Below are 14950 nucleotides of genomic sequence, written 5' to 3'. Positions count from 1 at the left end.
AATGCAAATAGCCATTGACTTCAGTGGGACCGGAAGATCTTGCTGGTAGCCAATGGCAATCCACCTCTGTCGCTCAAAACTTCCACCCACGATGTCCAAAAATAAATTATTTTCTTAAATTCATTAAAGACGTAAATTCTAAGTGCCAAACAAGCATGAAAATGGGAGAGAATCACACACATTTTTTGGACAAGCACTCAGACGGAATCGGACGGCACTTAGTGCAAAAATAAGGGCAAAGTGTGATTCATGCCAGGAGTGGGAATGGATGGAGTATATTGGCCTCCGGTCTCACCAGTGAGGCCGTCATGACTGGTCCCTGTTGCTGGGGACCATACGTGATCCTCGCCGGTGGAGCTCCTCACCGGTGAGGCGGTTAAGGCAAGTGAGCCCTGACAATTGCAACTGGGGCTCACTAATTATATTAAAATAAGAATTTAAATATTAAAAATCAGCCTCGTGTCCTTCCCGGGTGTGAGGCTGATCATGCTGGAAATCCGGAGCCAGTAAGAGCGGCGAGAAATCGGGTGCAAACCCAGTTTTGCACCTCTCTCGCGATCTTACCGGCTCACCACGCCAATCGACCGGCATGACAAGCTGGTAAGGTCACTCCCTAAATGTTTGAGCAAGGATCTGTACCATTTTACCGCAGCAAGTTTTCCAGTGGTGGAGGTGGCTCGCCATTGGCCATCAGCGGGTTCTCACGGTCCCGCTGATATCAATGGCCATTTACTTTGCTCACTGGCTGCGTTGCTGGAGAACCCACTGTAGGGGTGGTGGTGGGGTTGGGGGGGGGGGGTGCGGGGGGGTGGGAAGATGGAGGTGAGACTGGACGATCTGGGATGATCTGGAACAATAGTTCAGAGCTCTGGGTTACTTGTCCAGTGATGCAAATACTACACCAGTGTTCCTGCAGTAACAGGAAGGACAAACAGTACGTGCTGAGGCCGACCCCAATTTTTGTTGTCGACATGGGAGAAATAAGTGGCTGAGGAAAATTATGAGCAATGAAGCAAATAGAAAGATGAGATAGAAGAGGTAATGGTTGGAAAGAAATGAAAACTGAACAAAAGGAAACAATAAAAGCAGAAGGTTTTGAAGACATTGGGAAATTATTGCAAAAATGCAAACAACAGAAAAAGGGACCTGTAAAACCATCCTGGTTTTTGCAATTTTGGGCTACAAAACCTTTTAACTTGAATAGGGATGAAACACATTACGGTCTTATTTTGAAAGAGTCTGCAATAATAAACTGGATTGCTTCTCTCCTGCTCCTCAAAGTACTTGGAATAGTTTTCCTACAAAGTATTGGATATACTGTTCAAAAACAAAATGCTTTTTGCATTTTGAAGCTCATTAATGAAAAAGAAAAAAAATCAACATTTCGGAAACCTTAGTATCTTATCTTTAACAAAAGGCCCTTTGATTAAAAACCCAATTTTTACAGCAAGTTAAAATCGCAGATAAAGGCAGTTGTTGTGGTAACAGAACATGCTCCTTAAGCGACGGCAACAAAGCAACTTGCTGCCACTGATGTGACAGGCTCCAGTTACACATTTCAATAGGTGTAAAAGGACAACAAAGAAATATCAAGAGAAAGCAAAATTGTGAAATGGCAACTGCCATGTTCCACAGGTATAAATTACTCTGCCAGTAAATTATTTTGATTTAAGCAATCTGTTCATCTGAATAAATGAACACAGCAACATTGTTCATTGCAGAACAGAAGGGGGCAACGTAGAGCAGCAACAAAAAAAATGATTAAGCTCACTTGGTTGTGTTAAAGAAAGTACAAGGACCAGCCAGATTCTAATTTTCAATGAACCCCTTCCCATGGTGACGCAGTCTGAAACATGTCAATCCAAATGAAACCAAACGTGCATCCTGTCGTTCTTTTTACTCCAGTTTTGTGTCGGGGTCGGTAACTGAATTAAGACTCCCAGCATCGCTTTGTTATTTTATCTCGGAGAGCTGACCTCCGTTGTCCTCTCTCAATCCCTCGGGGTTGGCGCTCCAGTGGGAATTGATCCCACGCCACCCCCATCCTCCCCCCCCGCCACTCCATCAGGCAGTCAGGGCGACCAGGGTTTCCAGAAACCATCTAAGATACTGGACTTAGCAAGACAGCATCGAGAAGTGGAGGGCTGCGGATCTCTATTGTACATTTTAAGCCAACATTGGCAATTATTTGAGTGAAGTGATATTTTTAATAAGATGTAAAAACAAAAAGTAGCTCGACGCTCCCTTAAATAAAACACTCTCCTTTCATTCCTGCCGCTCGGTTACCTAAAATTGCCTCTGATTCCTCCCTCCTGTTTAATGCCTGCCATACCTGAGCATTCTTGATTTGCATCAGTGTGCGTGTAGAGGTAGCACTTGCAACCTCTCCAAGCTCTATTTCACTTCAGGGATTAGACTTGAGATTGATGGAAAGCTCTGCCTCCAGATATTGTTCTACACACACACAGGTTCTCTCGCCCTTTCTCTCTGCGAGCAGCTTGAACCGGAGAGAAATAAATGGGCTTTATTCTGAAACAAAACTAATAAAAACACAGAAAACGTTAACTGGAAATAGTGGCCAAGGAAACAATTATGAAAAAACAAGGAAACTGGGCGGTGTAATTACAATTCAGAAAGGAGTCTTAATTCTTGATATATACATCTCAAAATAAAAAACAACGATGCTCAGGAAGTTAACTACATTTCACTGCTTCAAAGAGCTAGCTGTATTAATACAACATCCCTGCTACTGAAATTGCCAATATTGCAATCCCACCAACAACCAAGCGTCAAAATAAAAATAGAAAAACAGGAAGCAATTGTGTTTAATTTAAAGCTGGTAATGCAGTCAGGCCACAATCAGGGAATCTCAGCAAAATGCAAGTGCATCTCCTGTTCCTTTTGGAATTCGATCTCTGTGTTAGAGAGAACCTGAGGTTGACACAGAGAAAAAAGGTAGGAGGGAAACTAATATAAAGATTTTAAAAACAAACTTCTTTAATGACCAAGTTCCTATCATGTATTGTTTAAATAACGGCGAAAGGCTCTTTGACGTGCTAATTACATAATCAAGAAAAGAATGTTCATTGTGAATTAAAAGGCGTGGCCTCAATTACCAATAAGAAAAAGTGGAGTTTGCACTGCAAAATGTATTATAATTTGATCAAAGTGACTTAAATTTCATTGATGCATCAACAAGCATACAGATGGAGTATTCAAAATGCTAAACAAAGCACATTATTTGGAGACGGGGAGGAAAAAAAAATCATACATTTCTCCTCTTGCTTCCTGTGGACCACATAAAGAAAATCAATTTCACATTTGCTGGGCTATTTGCATAACTGCCTGCTCCACGGTAGCACAGCTAACCAACCAAAGAACTGCACCAGATCCACATATATAATCATGTTTATACAAGAAACTGCTACCTCGCAGACTTTTCTTCAACCTGTCATGAATTCAGGGAATAAGGAAATATGAACTATAAACTTTTTGTTACATTTACCATCTGGATCCCTGATGCTTTGCTAAGAGAAACTCCACCGCGCATTGGTGATGTTTAAATATTACATTTTTGGACCATGGGGAAAGTATTTTGCCGACAGAACTGGTAGATTGACCCATTCTCTGTGCAGCTGAACTTTTCTAAAGAATCAGTGGTGTTATCATACAACGTCCAATCTTCTTTCCTGCCAAGGCTTATCATTAGCCATTTTAAAAAGCCCTGAATGATAAATGAGAATCACCTAACAGACCTTTAAGTCTCCAACAACAATGCATATCTTGCATTTTTTTCCCCAAAACACAATAATTGTTTTAATTGTCTCCAGAATCCAAACCAATGCTGAATAAAAAGGGAATCTACATTCTAAAGAAAGAAACAAGACTTATGTTTTTATAACACCTTCCACAACATCAATCTGCCTCAAACACTTTATTATCAATGAAGAAGTGTAGTCATGTTGCAATGTTCTAAAGGTGGAAGTCAATTTTCAAATAAGAAGTCCCCAGAGACAGATAGACAATCATAGGTAATGGACAAAATCGCAGAATGCTACAGTGCAGAAGAGGCCCTTCAGTCCATCGAGTCTGCACCGACGCATGAAAGGCGGCACGGTAGCACAGTGGTTAGCACTGCTGCACAGCTTCAGGGACCTGGGTTCGATTCCTGCCTTGGGTCACTGTCTGTGTGGAGTTTGCACATTCTCCTCGTGTCTGCGTGGGTTTCCTCCGGGTGCTCCGGTTTCCTTCCACAGTCCAAAGATGTGCGGGTTAGGTTGATTGGCCACGCTAAAATTGTCCCTTAGTGTCCTGAGATGCGTTGGTTAGAGGGATTATTGGGTAAATATGTAGGGATATGGGGGTAGGGCCTGGGTGGGATTGTGGTCGGTGCAGACTCGATGGGCCAAATGGCCTCTTTCTGTACTGTAGGGTTTCTATGCTTTCTATGATTCTATGACCTGCCCACCTAATTCCACTTGCCAGCACTTGGTCCATAGCCTTGAATATTATGACATGCCAAGTACTCATCCAAGTACTCATTTAAAGGATGTGAGGCATCCTTTTTCCTATTTATTGCTTATGATCAATATGTCTATATGCAAATGATGTGTTTTCTCTTGCGCTCACATTGATTGTCGCACTTTAAATAATTCAAGTTACAAGCTTTTGAGTGTTCTTGAAATAAAGATGACTATTTATTATCACAACTTGCCCCGGAGGTTTAAAATCTCTCACTCAGTGAACTCACCCACACCAAGAGTCACACAAAGATTAGATACAACTGACCAGAAAATGAACAACACAATTACAATTTCTGAGCATCTCAGTATCTTTTGTGACAGACCTCTAGTTTCTTAGATGAGTTGTTTATTAATTGGTGTCACAAGTAGGTTTACAGCAACACTGCAATGAAGTTACTGTGAAAATCCCCTTGATCTCCTGGAAATATGGATAAAAAAGTTGAATATTTTCTATTGCCTTGCTTATCATTGAAGGAAAGCTAGAATAAATTAATTACCTGATTAGCGGATACATGTCAATATTAATTTAAGTCTTTTTGATTTATTTATTATTGTCACAAGTAGGCTTACATTAATACTGCAATGAAGTTACTGTGAAAATCCCCCAGTCGCCACACTCCAGCGCCTGTTCGGACACACTGAGGGAGAATTTAGCATGGCCAGTGCACCTAACCAGCACGTCTTTCAGACTGTGGGAGGAAACCAGAACAGCCAGAGGAAACCCATGCAGGGAGAATGTCCAGACTCCGCACAGACAATGACCCAGCTGGGAATTGAACCCAGGTCCCTGGTGCTGTGAAGCAGCAGTGCTAACCACTGTGCAAAGTTGAAGTTTAGTTGAAGTGAAAGTCTTGTAAAGCAGAGGATTCTCAGTAAACTGTGAGTTTTCTTGTAGTTAAATGTCCAGGAGGTCGGTTCTCAGATGAACTTGAAGTTGAAACAGTTTAGAGCGAGTTCGTCTTCCACTTTCAAGCTATAATTCTTTATTGCCTTGGCTGCTTGGATGAGTCACAACTGGTTTAATAGCTTCCTGATAAAACTCTGCAGAACAGCTTCTTGCTTAACTGTGTTAAAAGGAACAACAAAATAGCTTCCTCACTGTGACTTGTACAATTCAAAATCCTTTCATCTAAAAGAGGTGATGGGATGATCACACATCGTGTGTTGTCATTTGACATCTTAAAATTCACATTCATCTAACAAACATTGAGATTTGAAGTTGCTTTTGTCTATGGTGAAACAGAAAGATGAGCCGGCTGACATGTTATAGTTCTTTTCTTAATGGTCCATCCTTAAACAAAGGGATGTGTGAATCCCTTGATGGCTGTGAATGTCAATATTTAATTAGATATTTACCCGAGACTCCTGCAGTCACAATGTTAAAAATCTGTTTGTGTTCAAATTTTTGAAGTATTGACTGCAGGTTCATAATATACTGGAACATGAAACTATGCACTACTGCCAAACATATCAGACCTGGACAACAAGAATAATTTTTGTCATGCCATTCTGCAGATTCAGCCATTGTGCTAATCCTGTAATCACTCAAGGGTTGTCCCAAAATGCTAAACCAGGCAAGATTTATTCAGTTGTATATTGACCAAGATTTTCCTGTGAGATACTGGTGAGGCTAATGGCACTCACCGATACATATGTGAAAGTGGAACTTCAGACAAAGGGCTGATACAGAGTTAAACTCTACAATTCTATATTTCTACATGAGTTGCTCTGTTCTGCCATTCATTTTGTGAGGAGTTCACCTTGCATTCTCGAGCTTATCATTGAAATTCATTGAATGGCATGAAGTGGCAGGCAGGGGGGCACAGTGGTTAGCACTGCTGCTTCACAGTGCCAGGGACCCAAGTTCGATACCAGCTTTGGCTTAATGTCTGTGTGGAGTTTGCATGTTCTCCCCATGCCTGCATGTCTTTCCTTCAGAGGCTCTGGTTTTCTCCCACACTCCAAAGATGTGCGGGTTAGGTGGATTGGCCACGCTAAATTGCTCCTTAGTGTCAGGAAGATTAGCAGGGTAGATATGTGAGGTTATGAGGATAGGGCAAGGATGGGATTGCTGTTGGTGCAGGCTCAATGGCCCGAATGGCCTTTTTCTGCACTGTCGGGATTCCAAGATTCTCTCATCCCCTCTGCAAACTCATCTTGCCGATGAGACCTGTCTCCTTCTCTCTTGACCATATTTCCACAAGCTACTTACTCTGCAACTTACTCTGCAACTTCCATTTCTGGCCCCCTTGTTAGCTGGGTCTTGTGGTGGAATGGGTAGCATCCCTGCCTCGGAGACAGAAACTCTGCATTTGAGTCCCACTCCAGAACTTGATGGCTAAGGGAGGTGTGTTTGTAACACAGCCAAAACAGGTTGATTGTCAACCTACAAGTCCTTCAAACACACACCCAGTGACAGGTGGTAAGACTGAGAGAGACTCCTGATTGCTTGTGTGATTGAAAGAAAGTTGGAGCCTCAAACATCACTATCCATAGTTCCAAACTGTAACATTCATGAACAAATGCATGTTTCCATGGACTCCCTGAGTGATCTGTGACGCACCACCATTTGCATGCTAACATTTTGTGTTTCATGTGCCAGGACATCCATATTCTTCTGTATCTGTGGTCTCTCTCCATTTGAATAATATTCCTGTTTTCTATTCTTCCTGCCAAAGTGGACAACACCACATTTCACTCCATTTGCAAAATGTTTGCCCACTCATCTATCAACGTTGATACATCACCTCCAATACCATGAGCTCTTATCTTGGACAATAACCTTTTATGTGGCACCTTATTGAATGACTTTTGGAAGCCCAAATAATCTACATCTACTGGTTACCCCTTTTTTCCAGCTTGCTTATACATTCTCAAAGATCTCTAATAAATTTGTCAAACCTTCACAAAATCATGTCGTCTCTTCTTGATTGTTTTATGATCTTCTAAATATTCTGCAATTACCTCCTTAATGATGGATTCTAGCATTTTCACACTGACAGATGTTAGGATAACTGGTCTATAGATTCCTTCTATACCCTAATTTCTTGAATAGACATGTTACATTCATGGTTTTCAAATCCATTGGTACCTTTCCAGAAACTAGGGAACTTGGGGAGCTTACAACCAATGCATCCACTCTCTGCTCTGCACTTGCTTCTTTTAAGACCCTTGGGTGCAGACCTTCAGGTCCAGGAGACTTGTTAGCCTTTAGTCCCATTAGTTTTCCCAGTATTTTTTCTCCAGTGATCAGTTTTCTCCCTCTCATTTACCTCTTATTTTTCTACGATTCTTCGGAGGCTTCATGAGTCTTTTACTGTGAAGATGGACACAAAATATATGTACAAAAACCTCTGTCCTTTCCTTGCTTTCCATTATTTATTACCAGTTTCACCCTCCAAGGAACCAAACCTTACTTTAGCTACTCTTTTACTTTTATAATTTTCATGATTCATGCCATTCTGCTGTCACACTGATGTGAATGAATTATCTGATGGGGATGATTCAGGTGAAGGAGTCTGATAATTCTATGTTAATATACTCAAGTGATCTTCCTGGTGTTCAACGTCAGGAAACACGCCCCTTTAGTGATTTGGTAAAAGGGTGGATGGGGTTTGGTAAAAGGGCAGAAGAGGACAATTGGGTTGCGCGTCTACACTGACATAGAACACAACTTTGCAGTTCTTGTGATGTTTTCTGCTCCCGTCACGAAAACTACCCTACCTGACGCGAATGGGAGTGGAAAATCCCAGTCCATGTTTTTTCCCCACTGCACTCATCAGCTTTCAGCAACTTGCCTTGCAAAAAAGTTTAACTACCTGACAATTCAATTACAACTTAGTTGCCCTGCTGTAGCAAAACCTGGTCTGTTTTGGTGAGGCCACAACTGGCGTATTGTGTGCAGTTCTGGTCACCATGTTACAGAAAGGACATAATTGTTCTGGACAGAGTGCAGAGGAGCTTTACAAGAATGTTGTCAGGGGTAGAAAAATATAGCTATGAGGAGAGATTGCATATGTTGGATCAAAGAAGGCTGAGGGGATGACTCGATAAGGTGTACAAAATTATGAGGGGAAGAGATAGGCTGGACAGGATAAAATTGTTGCCCTTGGTGGAGAATTCTAGAACCAGGGGATATAGATTCAAAATAAACGGCAGTAGGTGCAGAAGGGACATGAGGAAGAACCTTTTTTATGCAGAGGTTGGTGGGTGTCTGGATTTCGCTGCCTGAGTTGGTGATGGAGGCAGAGACCCGAACCGCTTTTAAAAAGGACCTGGATCTGCGCTCTGGGTCGGATGCAGGAAAGTTGGATTAGAAAGGGCACCTGGATGTCCTTGGGATGGCATGGACAAGATTGGCCAAATGGCCTCCTTCCATGCTGTAACTTTTCTACGCTTTTATTTCCCATCTTGCTCAGTTGCTAAATACACACTGCTCAATTATTCAGGGGTTGTAGAAGCAGCTGTGTGAAGTGTGGCAGCTGTTGAGAGACCTGAGGAACATATGTGCAACTTATATAGTACAGTGACCAGCTGTCGGGGGTTTCCAAGAGCAGTGAAGCACGACACTTCTTGTACATTGTGTGCACTGGGGTGAGTTGTGGAGGATGCAACCGTGCGGGAGAAATGAAAGGAAGAGACTGATCAATTTATGTTAACTCAAGGAATTAAGAGAAATGGGGCAAAGGTAGGCACATAAATTCAGGGCTCAGATCAGCGACGATGGCTTTGAATTGTAGAACAGGCTCGAGGGGCTAAAATGGCCTACTCCTGTTCCTATGATTAACAAGAGGAACAGTCAAATAGTAACAGTGAAGCTTGAAAAAAGTATCAGAGAAAGAGGGGAAGTTAACATGGGACAAAGGGAGCACCCAGAGAATAATCAGCTCTTAGCTCACTCCTTTATTGTTGGCCTACTTTAAGGGTGGGGAGGGGACCAGGAACAGCTCTTGTTGGACACCTATTAACCAATGGAGCTGTCCATGAGTACCTGTGAAATGAAAATCTCCAATCAAGCGTTGAATCCAATTAACTTAAATAAACACTGCGTATTTCTATCCCTGAAAACTGTACAAGACCAGCGCTATAAATTACATTTGGAGCGGGCTCCAATACCAGCAGACTTAAAGTAACACAATTCATTTCTCGCTTATGAAAACGTGGTAACGTTTTGCTGTAAAATGAATATTTATGCTCGACTGCTGCATTAGGAGAAATCATGAAGCAATCTGTGCAAGGAATCTGACTGGATTGCATGAAATAAATGCATTTTTTTTTAGGGGAAAAAAAAAGGGTTGAATGCTGATGAGGGAATAATTTGTATGTTGCAGTCAGGTGTGGAGCTACCCTCATGTGTATGCTAACTACAGCTTGCTCCAGTTATTAACTATGCCGGCCTGGAGTTTCTGCTCCATTGCGTGGCTTCTCCTGGCACGATTTGCCTGGTATCTCCGTAACTGGCACAAAAGACTGCAGAATCTCGAGCTAAAATTTGCATTCAGCAGTCCTTTGCCTAGGTTTTTATTTTAAAAAGTCATGACATTTGTCCTGTAACTTGTATTAAATAATGCTAAATAGAAGTGGCAAGCCGGTTATAAGAAAAATTACATGGGCATTTCCATGTTATTTCTTATGAATTAATTAAGGTGAACAAAGTAATACATATTTGCCAGTAATGAGGAGACTCAAATGCATTGGTTCCCTCCTCCAGACAGTTTAAGTTTTTGGTTACTATGGCATTGAGTTTGCTTCCTTTAATGTATCTGCTTATTTTATGTGACCATTTTAACTGGCTGATACTCTTTTGCTGTCTTCTGCATTTTTTTTAACACTTTGGAAATAGTTAGTTTCATGTACAATATTGGTCTATGCTTCTGACTGGACAGTGAAACAATAATGTGAAAAAGATCTGACTTTACAATCATAGAGTGCAGAAGAGGCCTTTCGGCCCACCGAGTCTGCACCGACACGGGAGAAACACCTGACCTTCCACCTAATCCCATTTTCTTGGCCCAGAGCCTTGAATGTTATGATGTGTCAGGTGCTCATCCAGGTACTTTTTAAAGGATGTGAGGCAACCCGCCCCTACCACCCGCCCAGGCGGCGCATTCTAGACTGTCACCACCCTCTGGGTAAAAGGTTTTTCCCTCACGTCCCCCCTAAACCTCCTGTCCCTCGCCTTGAACCTATGTCCCCTCCTGACTGACCCTTCAGCTAAGGGGAACAGCTGCTCCTTATCCATTCTGTCCATGTCTCTCATAATCTTTACTCCTCAACCAGGTCGCCTCCTCAGTCTTCTCTGCTCCAACAAAAATAAACCAAGCCCATCCAACCTCTCTTCAGAACTTAAATGTTCCATCCCAGGCAGCATCCTGGTGAATCTCCTCTGCAGTCACCTTCTGTAATAAACACAATTTACTTTTCCTAAAACTTGGAGCTGGATCTTCTGCCCTCCCCATGGTGTATTTCCTGGTGATGGAGGTGGCTCACCATTGGCTGCTGGCAGGATCTTACGGTCCTGTCGAAGTCCATGACATTTTGCGTGGTTCGCCCATCTTACCGTCGGGAAACCTTCCATGGTGGGGTCACCTTTAACAGATTGGTTCCTGAATCCTTTCATGCAGTCCTCACATTTGCATGGTTTGTCCATGGCGCGGGTGTCCTTGTGACTCTCCAGCTTTGAGAATCAGTTGAAGCCTCGCCCACACACACACACACGTGTGTGGTCCCTCCCAACCGTGAATGTGATGCGCTACTCAAACACGAGGCCTGAAGCTCGGTAAATGAAGGCTTTTATTTACTGTAATGAAGCAGCCAGTAATTATATACACTATCCCAGACTGAAGGGGTCCCGGCCAGAGCAGGGACTCTTATACCTCTCCCAGGAGGCGGAGCCCGACTGGGATGTGCCACAACACTACAGTACAAAGGTGTAACAACCCCACCCTAACCCCAACAGCAACAATAGCACAACCCAACAGTAACATATGTACATCCTTGTAGTACTGGCCAGACCCTGGCTCAGTACTATCCAGTGGGAACCAACGATGGTTCACCACAGAATGGTATGACTTTCTTCGGCTGGTGACTACTTAAAGTTTTTTCCACAGTCAATGCACTGGAACACTCTCACCGGGATGTGTGTGGGTGTGTCTCCACGTTTTTCCAGTCACACTGATGTTTAAAATCAGGCAGAGCATACAAATATTTTTTCTCTCTAGATTCAAAGACTGATGTTATGCAGGTTCTGTTCAATTGAATGACGCTGTAGGATCTTGATGTTGGGTTTGAGATTTCAGTCTGCAAATTCTCTCCTTTGCCGGGGGAAAGGGCCGGAAAATTCCATGCAGATTCTCCTTTTTTGTTATTTTCAACATTTCCCCCTCAAGCTGTGTATTTATTTCATGGTCATAAGTCCCTAATGGCATTTCTGCATCTCTTAGAACAATATGTTTGCAAAATGTTAGAGCTATTGACAGGTTGGAGACCAATAGTAAGTTGACATAGAAAGGGTCATAAAATGTGGATTCAATGGCTCAGCAGTTTATATATATGTTGGGAGAAGAGAGTGCACTGAAGCTTAAAAATGATAGATGTTTTCGTTAGTGTAAGGTGTGAAAGAGTAATTGAGGCCCTTTAAAGGCCAGTAGAAAAAGATGACTTAGTAGGAACGATGGCCTGGATCCTCCGATCTCGTTCACCCAGTCTCCATTGTCAGTGAGAACAGAGAATTTGGCGCTGCATTCACTGCAGCGGGACTGGAGAATCCCAGCCGCAGGCGAGGGCGGACAATTCCAGTCAACAAGCAAGAAGAATCGAGAACGCTGGAAAAAACTCAGCGGTCCAGCAGCATCCGTAGGGAGAGAAAACAGAGCTAACGTTTCCAGTCCGTATAACTCTTCTTCACAGCTGCGGTAACAGTAAGAGCTGATAAATTAACAAGAAGGACATAATGATAAAGCAGGAGAGAAGAAATGCGGATGCTGCATTGTGTGAAGTAATATTTTCAACAAAATATTCAGAACTCATTATGGGAAGCAAACTCGGTGACTTGCTTTGGGGTTAACATTTTAATTTCAAACCCTGAGATGACACGTCAAAGTTTAGCGAATTATTGAACCCTATTAAAAGCTTTGTTGCATTCTGCAATTGATACCTTACAGGTTAACTGGGAAACACTCTGAATTTTACAGAAAGAAGTCTCACAACACCACGTTAAAGTCCAACAGGTTATTTGGTAGCACGAGCTTTCAGAGCGCTGCTCCTTCATCATGTGAGTGGAGAGTTGGGTTCACAAACAGGGCATATATAGACACAGACTCAATTGCAAGATAATGGTTGAAATGCAAGTCTTAACAGGTAATCAAGTCTTTAGAGGTACAGACAATGCGAGTGGAGAGAGGGTTAAGCAGGGGTTAAAGAGGTGTGAATTGTCTCAAGCCTCAGTCAGTAAGATTTTCTGAATTTTACGGTTAGACAAATGTGGCTCCGGCTCAAGCAAAAACAAAAGTGTTGCAAATCACATAGGAATGCATGAACCAGATTTATCACCTTCTCCAAACTACATACAGCAGGTTAAACTGATCACAAAAAGAAATAACCAAAGATTCTGTTTTCTGAAAGTCAGTCATTTTTATATCCACCTAATATCGGTTGGCATTTAGATCCTGTGGTATTAGTGATAACTCAGGCTTTGCTCATTCAACTTCGTATTATCCCCAGATGGCTTTACAGAACGTCACTATCCAAGGTGACGTAGAAAATCAGACTTAGCAAGAATGAAGAGCTCAAAAAAAGTCAATACTATCAGCTGTCAAACATTGGGGTAGACCCTAAAGCAAACTTGATTCCTTTTTCAATTTCTTAAGAAAGGACAAGCCTGCGAGCTACATTGTTCCTCATGAAGGTGGCACCGTAATAATGAGATACTCTTAAAAGCTGGTGAGCTACATTACATTTTCCAACCGCAGCAACTTATCCAGTTGGCAATAAAAGACATTGCAGAGTTTTGTTCGATCAGTTCACAGCTTGGCCTTTGCAAATGGTTCACTTTCAGAATTGCACTCAGTCTGAAAAAATAAATGATTTTCTTACCCTCAGATCAGATTACTCTCCAGTCCCCGTGTTTTTCCAATCCTGTAAAAGTAAAATATGATGGTTAAGTTGCTAATTGTTGAGAGACAGATCGGGAGCATCAATCAGAATATGAAAAGTACATTGTCCTCAAACTTGTGGTGCTTTTCAGTGCACCTCCCTCGTCTTTAAACAACAACGCAAAACAGTTAAACGTGCATAATTTTGGAAAGACGATCACTGTCATATCCAGCAGTAAAAGAAGCAGTTTGCAGTATGATTGGTGTTCAGTTGCTACATCTTAATATATTCTGGGCAATTAACTAAGTTTTAAAAAAATTCATTCATGGAACATGGGTGTCGCTTCGCTGGCTGGCCAGCATTTATTGCCCACCCCTAGTTGCTCTTGATGAGCAGTTGAGAGTCAACCACATTGCTCTGGAGTCACATGTAGGCCAGACCAGATAAGGAGGACAGATTTCCTTCCCTAAAGGACATTAGTGAACCAGATGTGTTTTCTGACAATCGAGAATGGTTGCGTGGTCATCAGTAGATTCTTAATTCCAGGTATTATTTTTATTGAATTCAAATTCCACCATCTGCCATGGGGGATTCGAACCCGGATCCTCACAACATTAGCCGAGTTTCTGGATTAACAGTCTAGCGATAATACCCCTAATTAGTTGCGGTGACTAATCAATTGGGATTCTTGGCCGTGCCATTAATTGCATCATACATGCTTAGGCTCATTGTTTAAAAGTCTATTGTGTCAACATTTAGAATTAAGTTGGCATCATGAAAGAAGCAAATATCTGTTGATTGGTGTCAGGAAGTTCTCAGTGAAGAAAGGCCTTTACATGAAGAGAGCTGAAAACAGAGGGCCAATTCCATCTTGTACAGATACAAAAAAAATCATCACCGGCTTGTAAGTTCACAATGCACAGGTGTGCTGTGCACGACAATGTAAAAAACGCTTAATGTAAGACAATCCTGTAGATTGCTAATATGGGCTCAAACTCAGTCCTCATAACAAAATAATCTGGCATTCAAAAAGGTTATTTGGTGCTAAGCTGAATGTGAGGCACAATGTGCGTATTAACTAGGAATGTTAGTTGTGTAATATCAAATGGAGTCTGGTATCTATAATATAACTGCATCTTTTGATTTCATTCAAACATGTAACTGGGCGGCACTGTGACACAGTGATTAGCACTGCTGCCTCACAGCATCAGGGACCTGGTTTCAATTCCAGCCTTGGGTCCCTGTCTTTGCGGAGTCTGCATGTTCTCCCCGAGTCTGCATGGGTTTCTCCCGCGTGCTCCGGTTTCCTCCCACAGTCCAAAAGACGTGCTAGT

General features: G+C 42.2%; 1 long non-coding RNA gene across 1 annotated transcript in view; it reads right to left on the bottom strand.

Annotated features, from left to right (window-relative positions):
- LOC144501618 (uncharacterized) overlaps window positions 1-13639 on the bottom strand; it is a 352330-nt gene extending 338691 nt beyond the window's left edge. Inside the window, exon 1 of the long non-coding RNA XR_013499162.1 lies at window positions 13617-13639. This is a non-coding gene — a long non-coding RNA (uncharacterized LOC144501618). The remainder of the gene's footprint in view (window positions 1-13616) is intronic.
- Window positions 13640-14950: the final 1311 nt, after the last annotated feature.

The sequence above is a fragment of the Mustelus asterias genome, chromosome 12 (genome assembly GCF_964213995.1).
Source record: "Mustelus asterias chromosome 12, sMusAst1.hap1.1, whole genome shotgun sequence".
NCBI lineage: Eukaryota > Metazoa > Chordata > Chondrichthyes > Carcharhiniformes > Triakidae > Mustelus > Mustelus asterias.
Note: the sequence above shows the minus strand (reverse complement) of the source record. Positions and strands in the feature narration are given on the sequence as shown.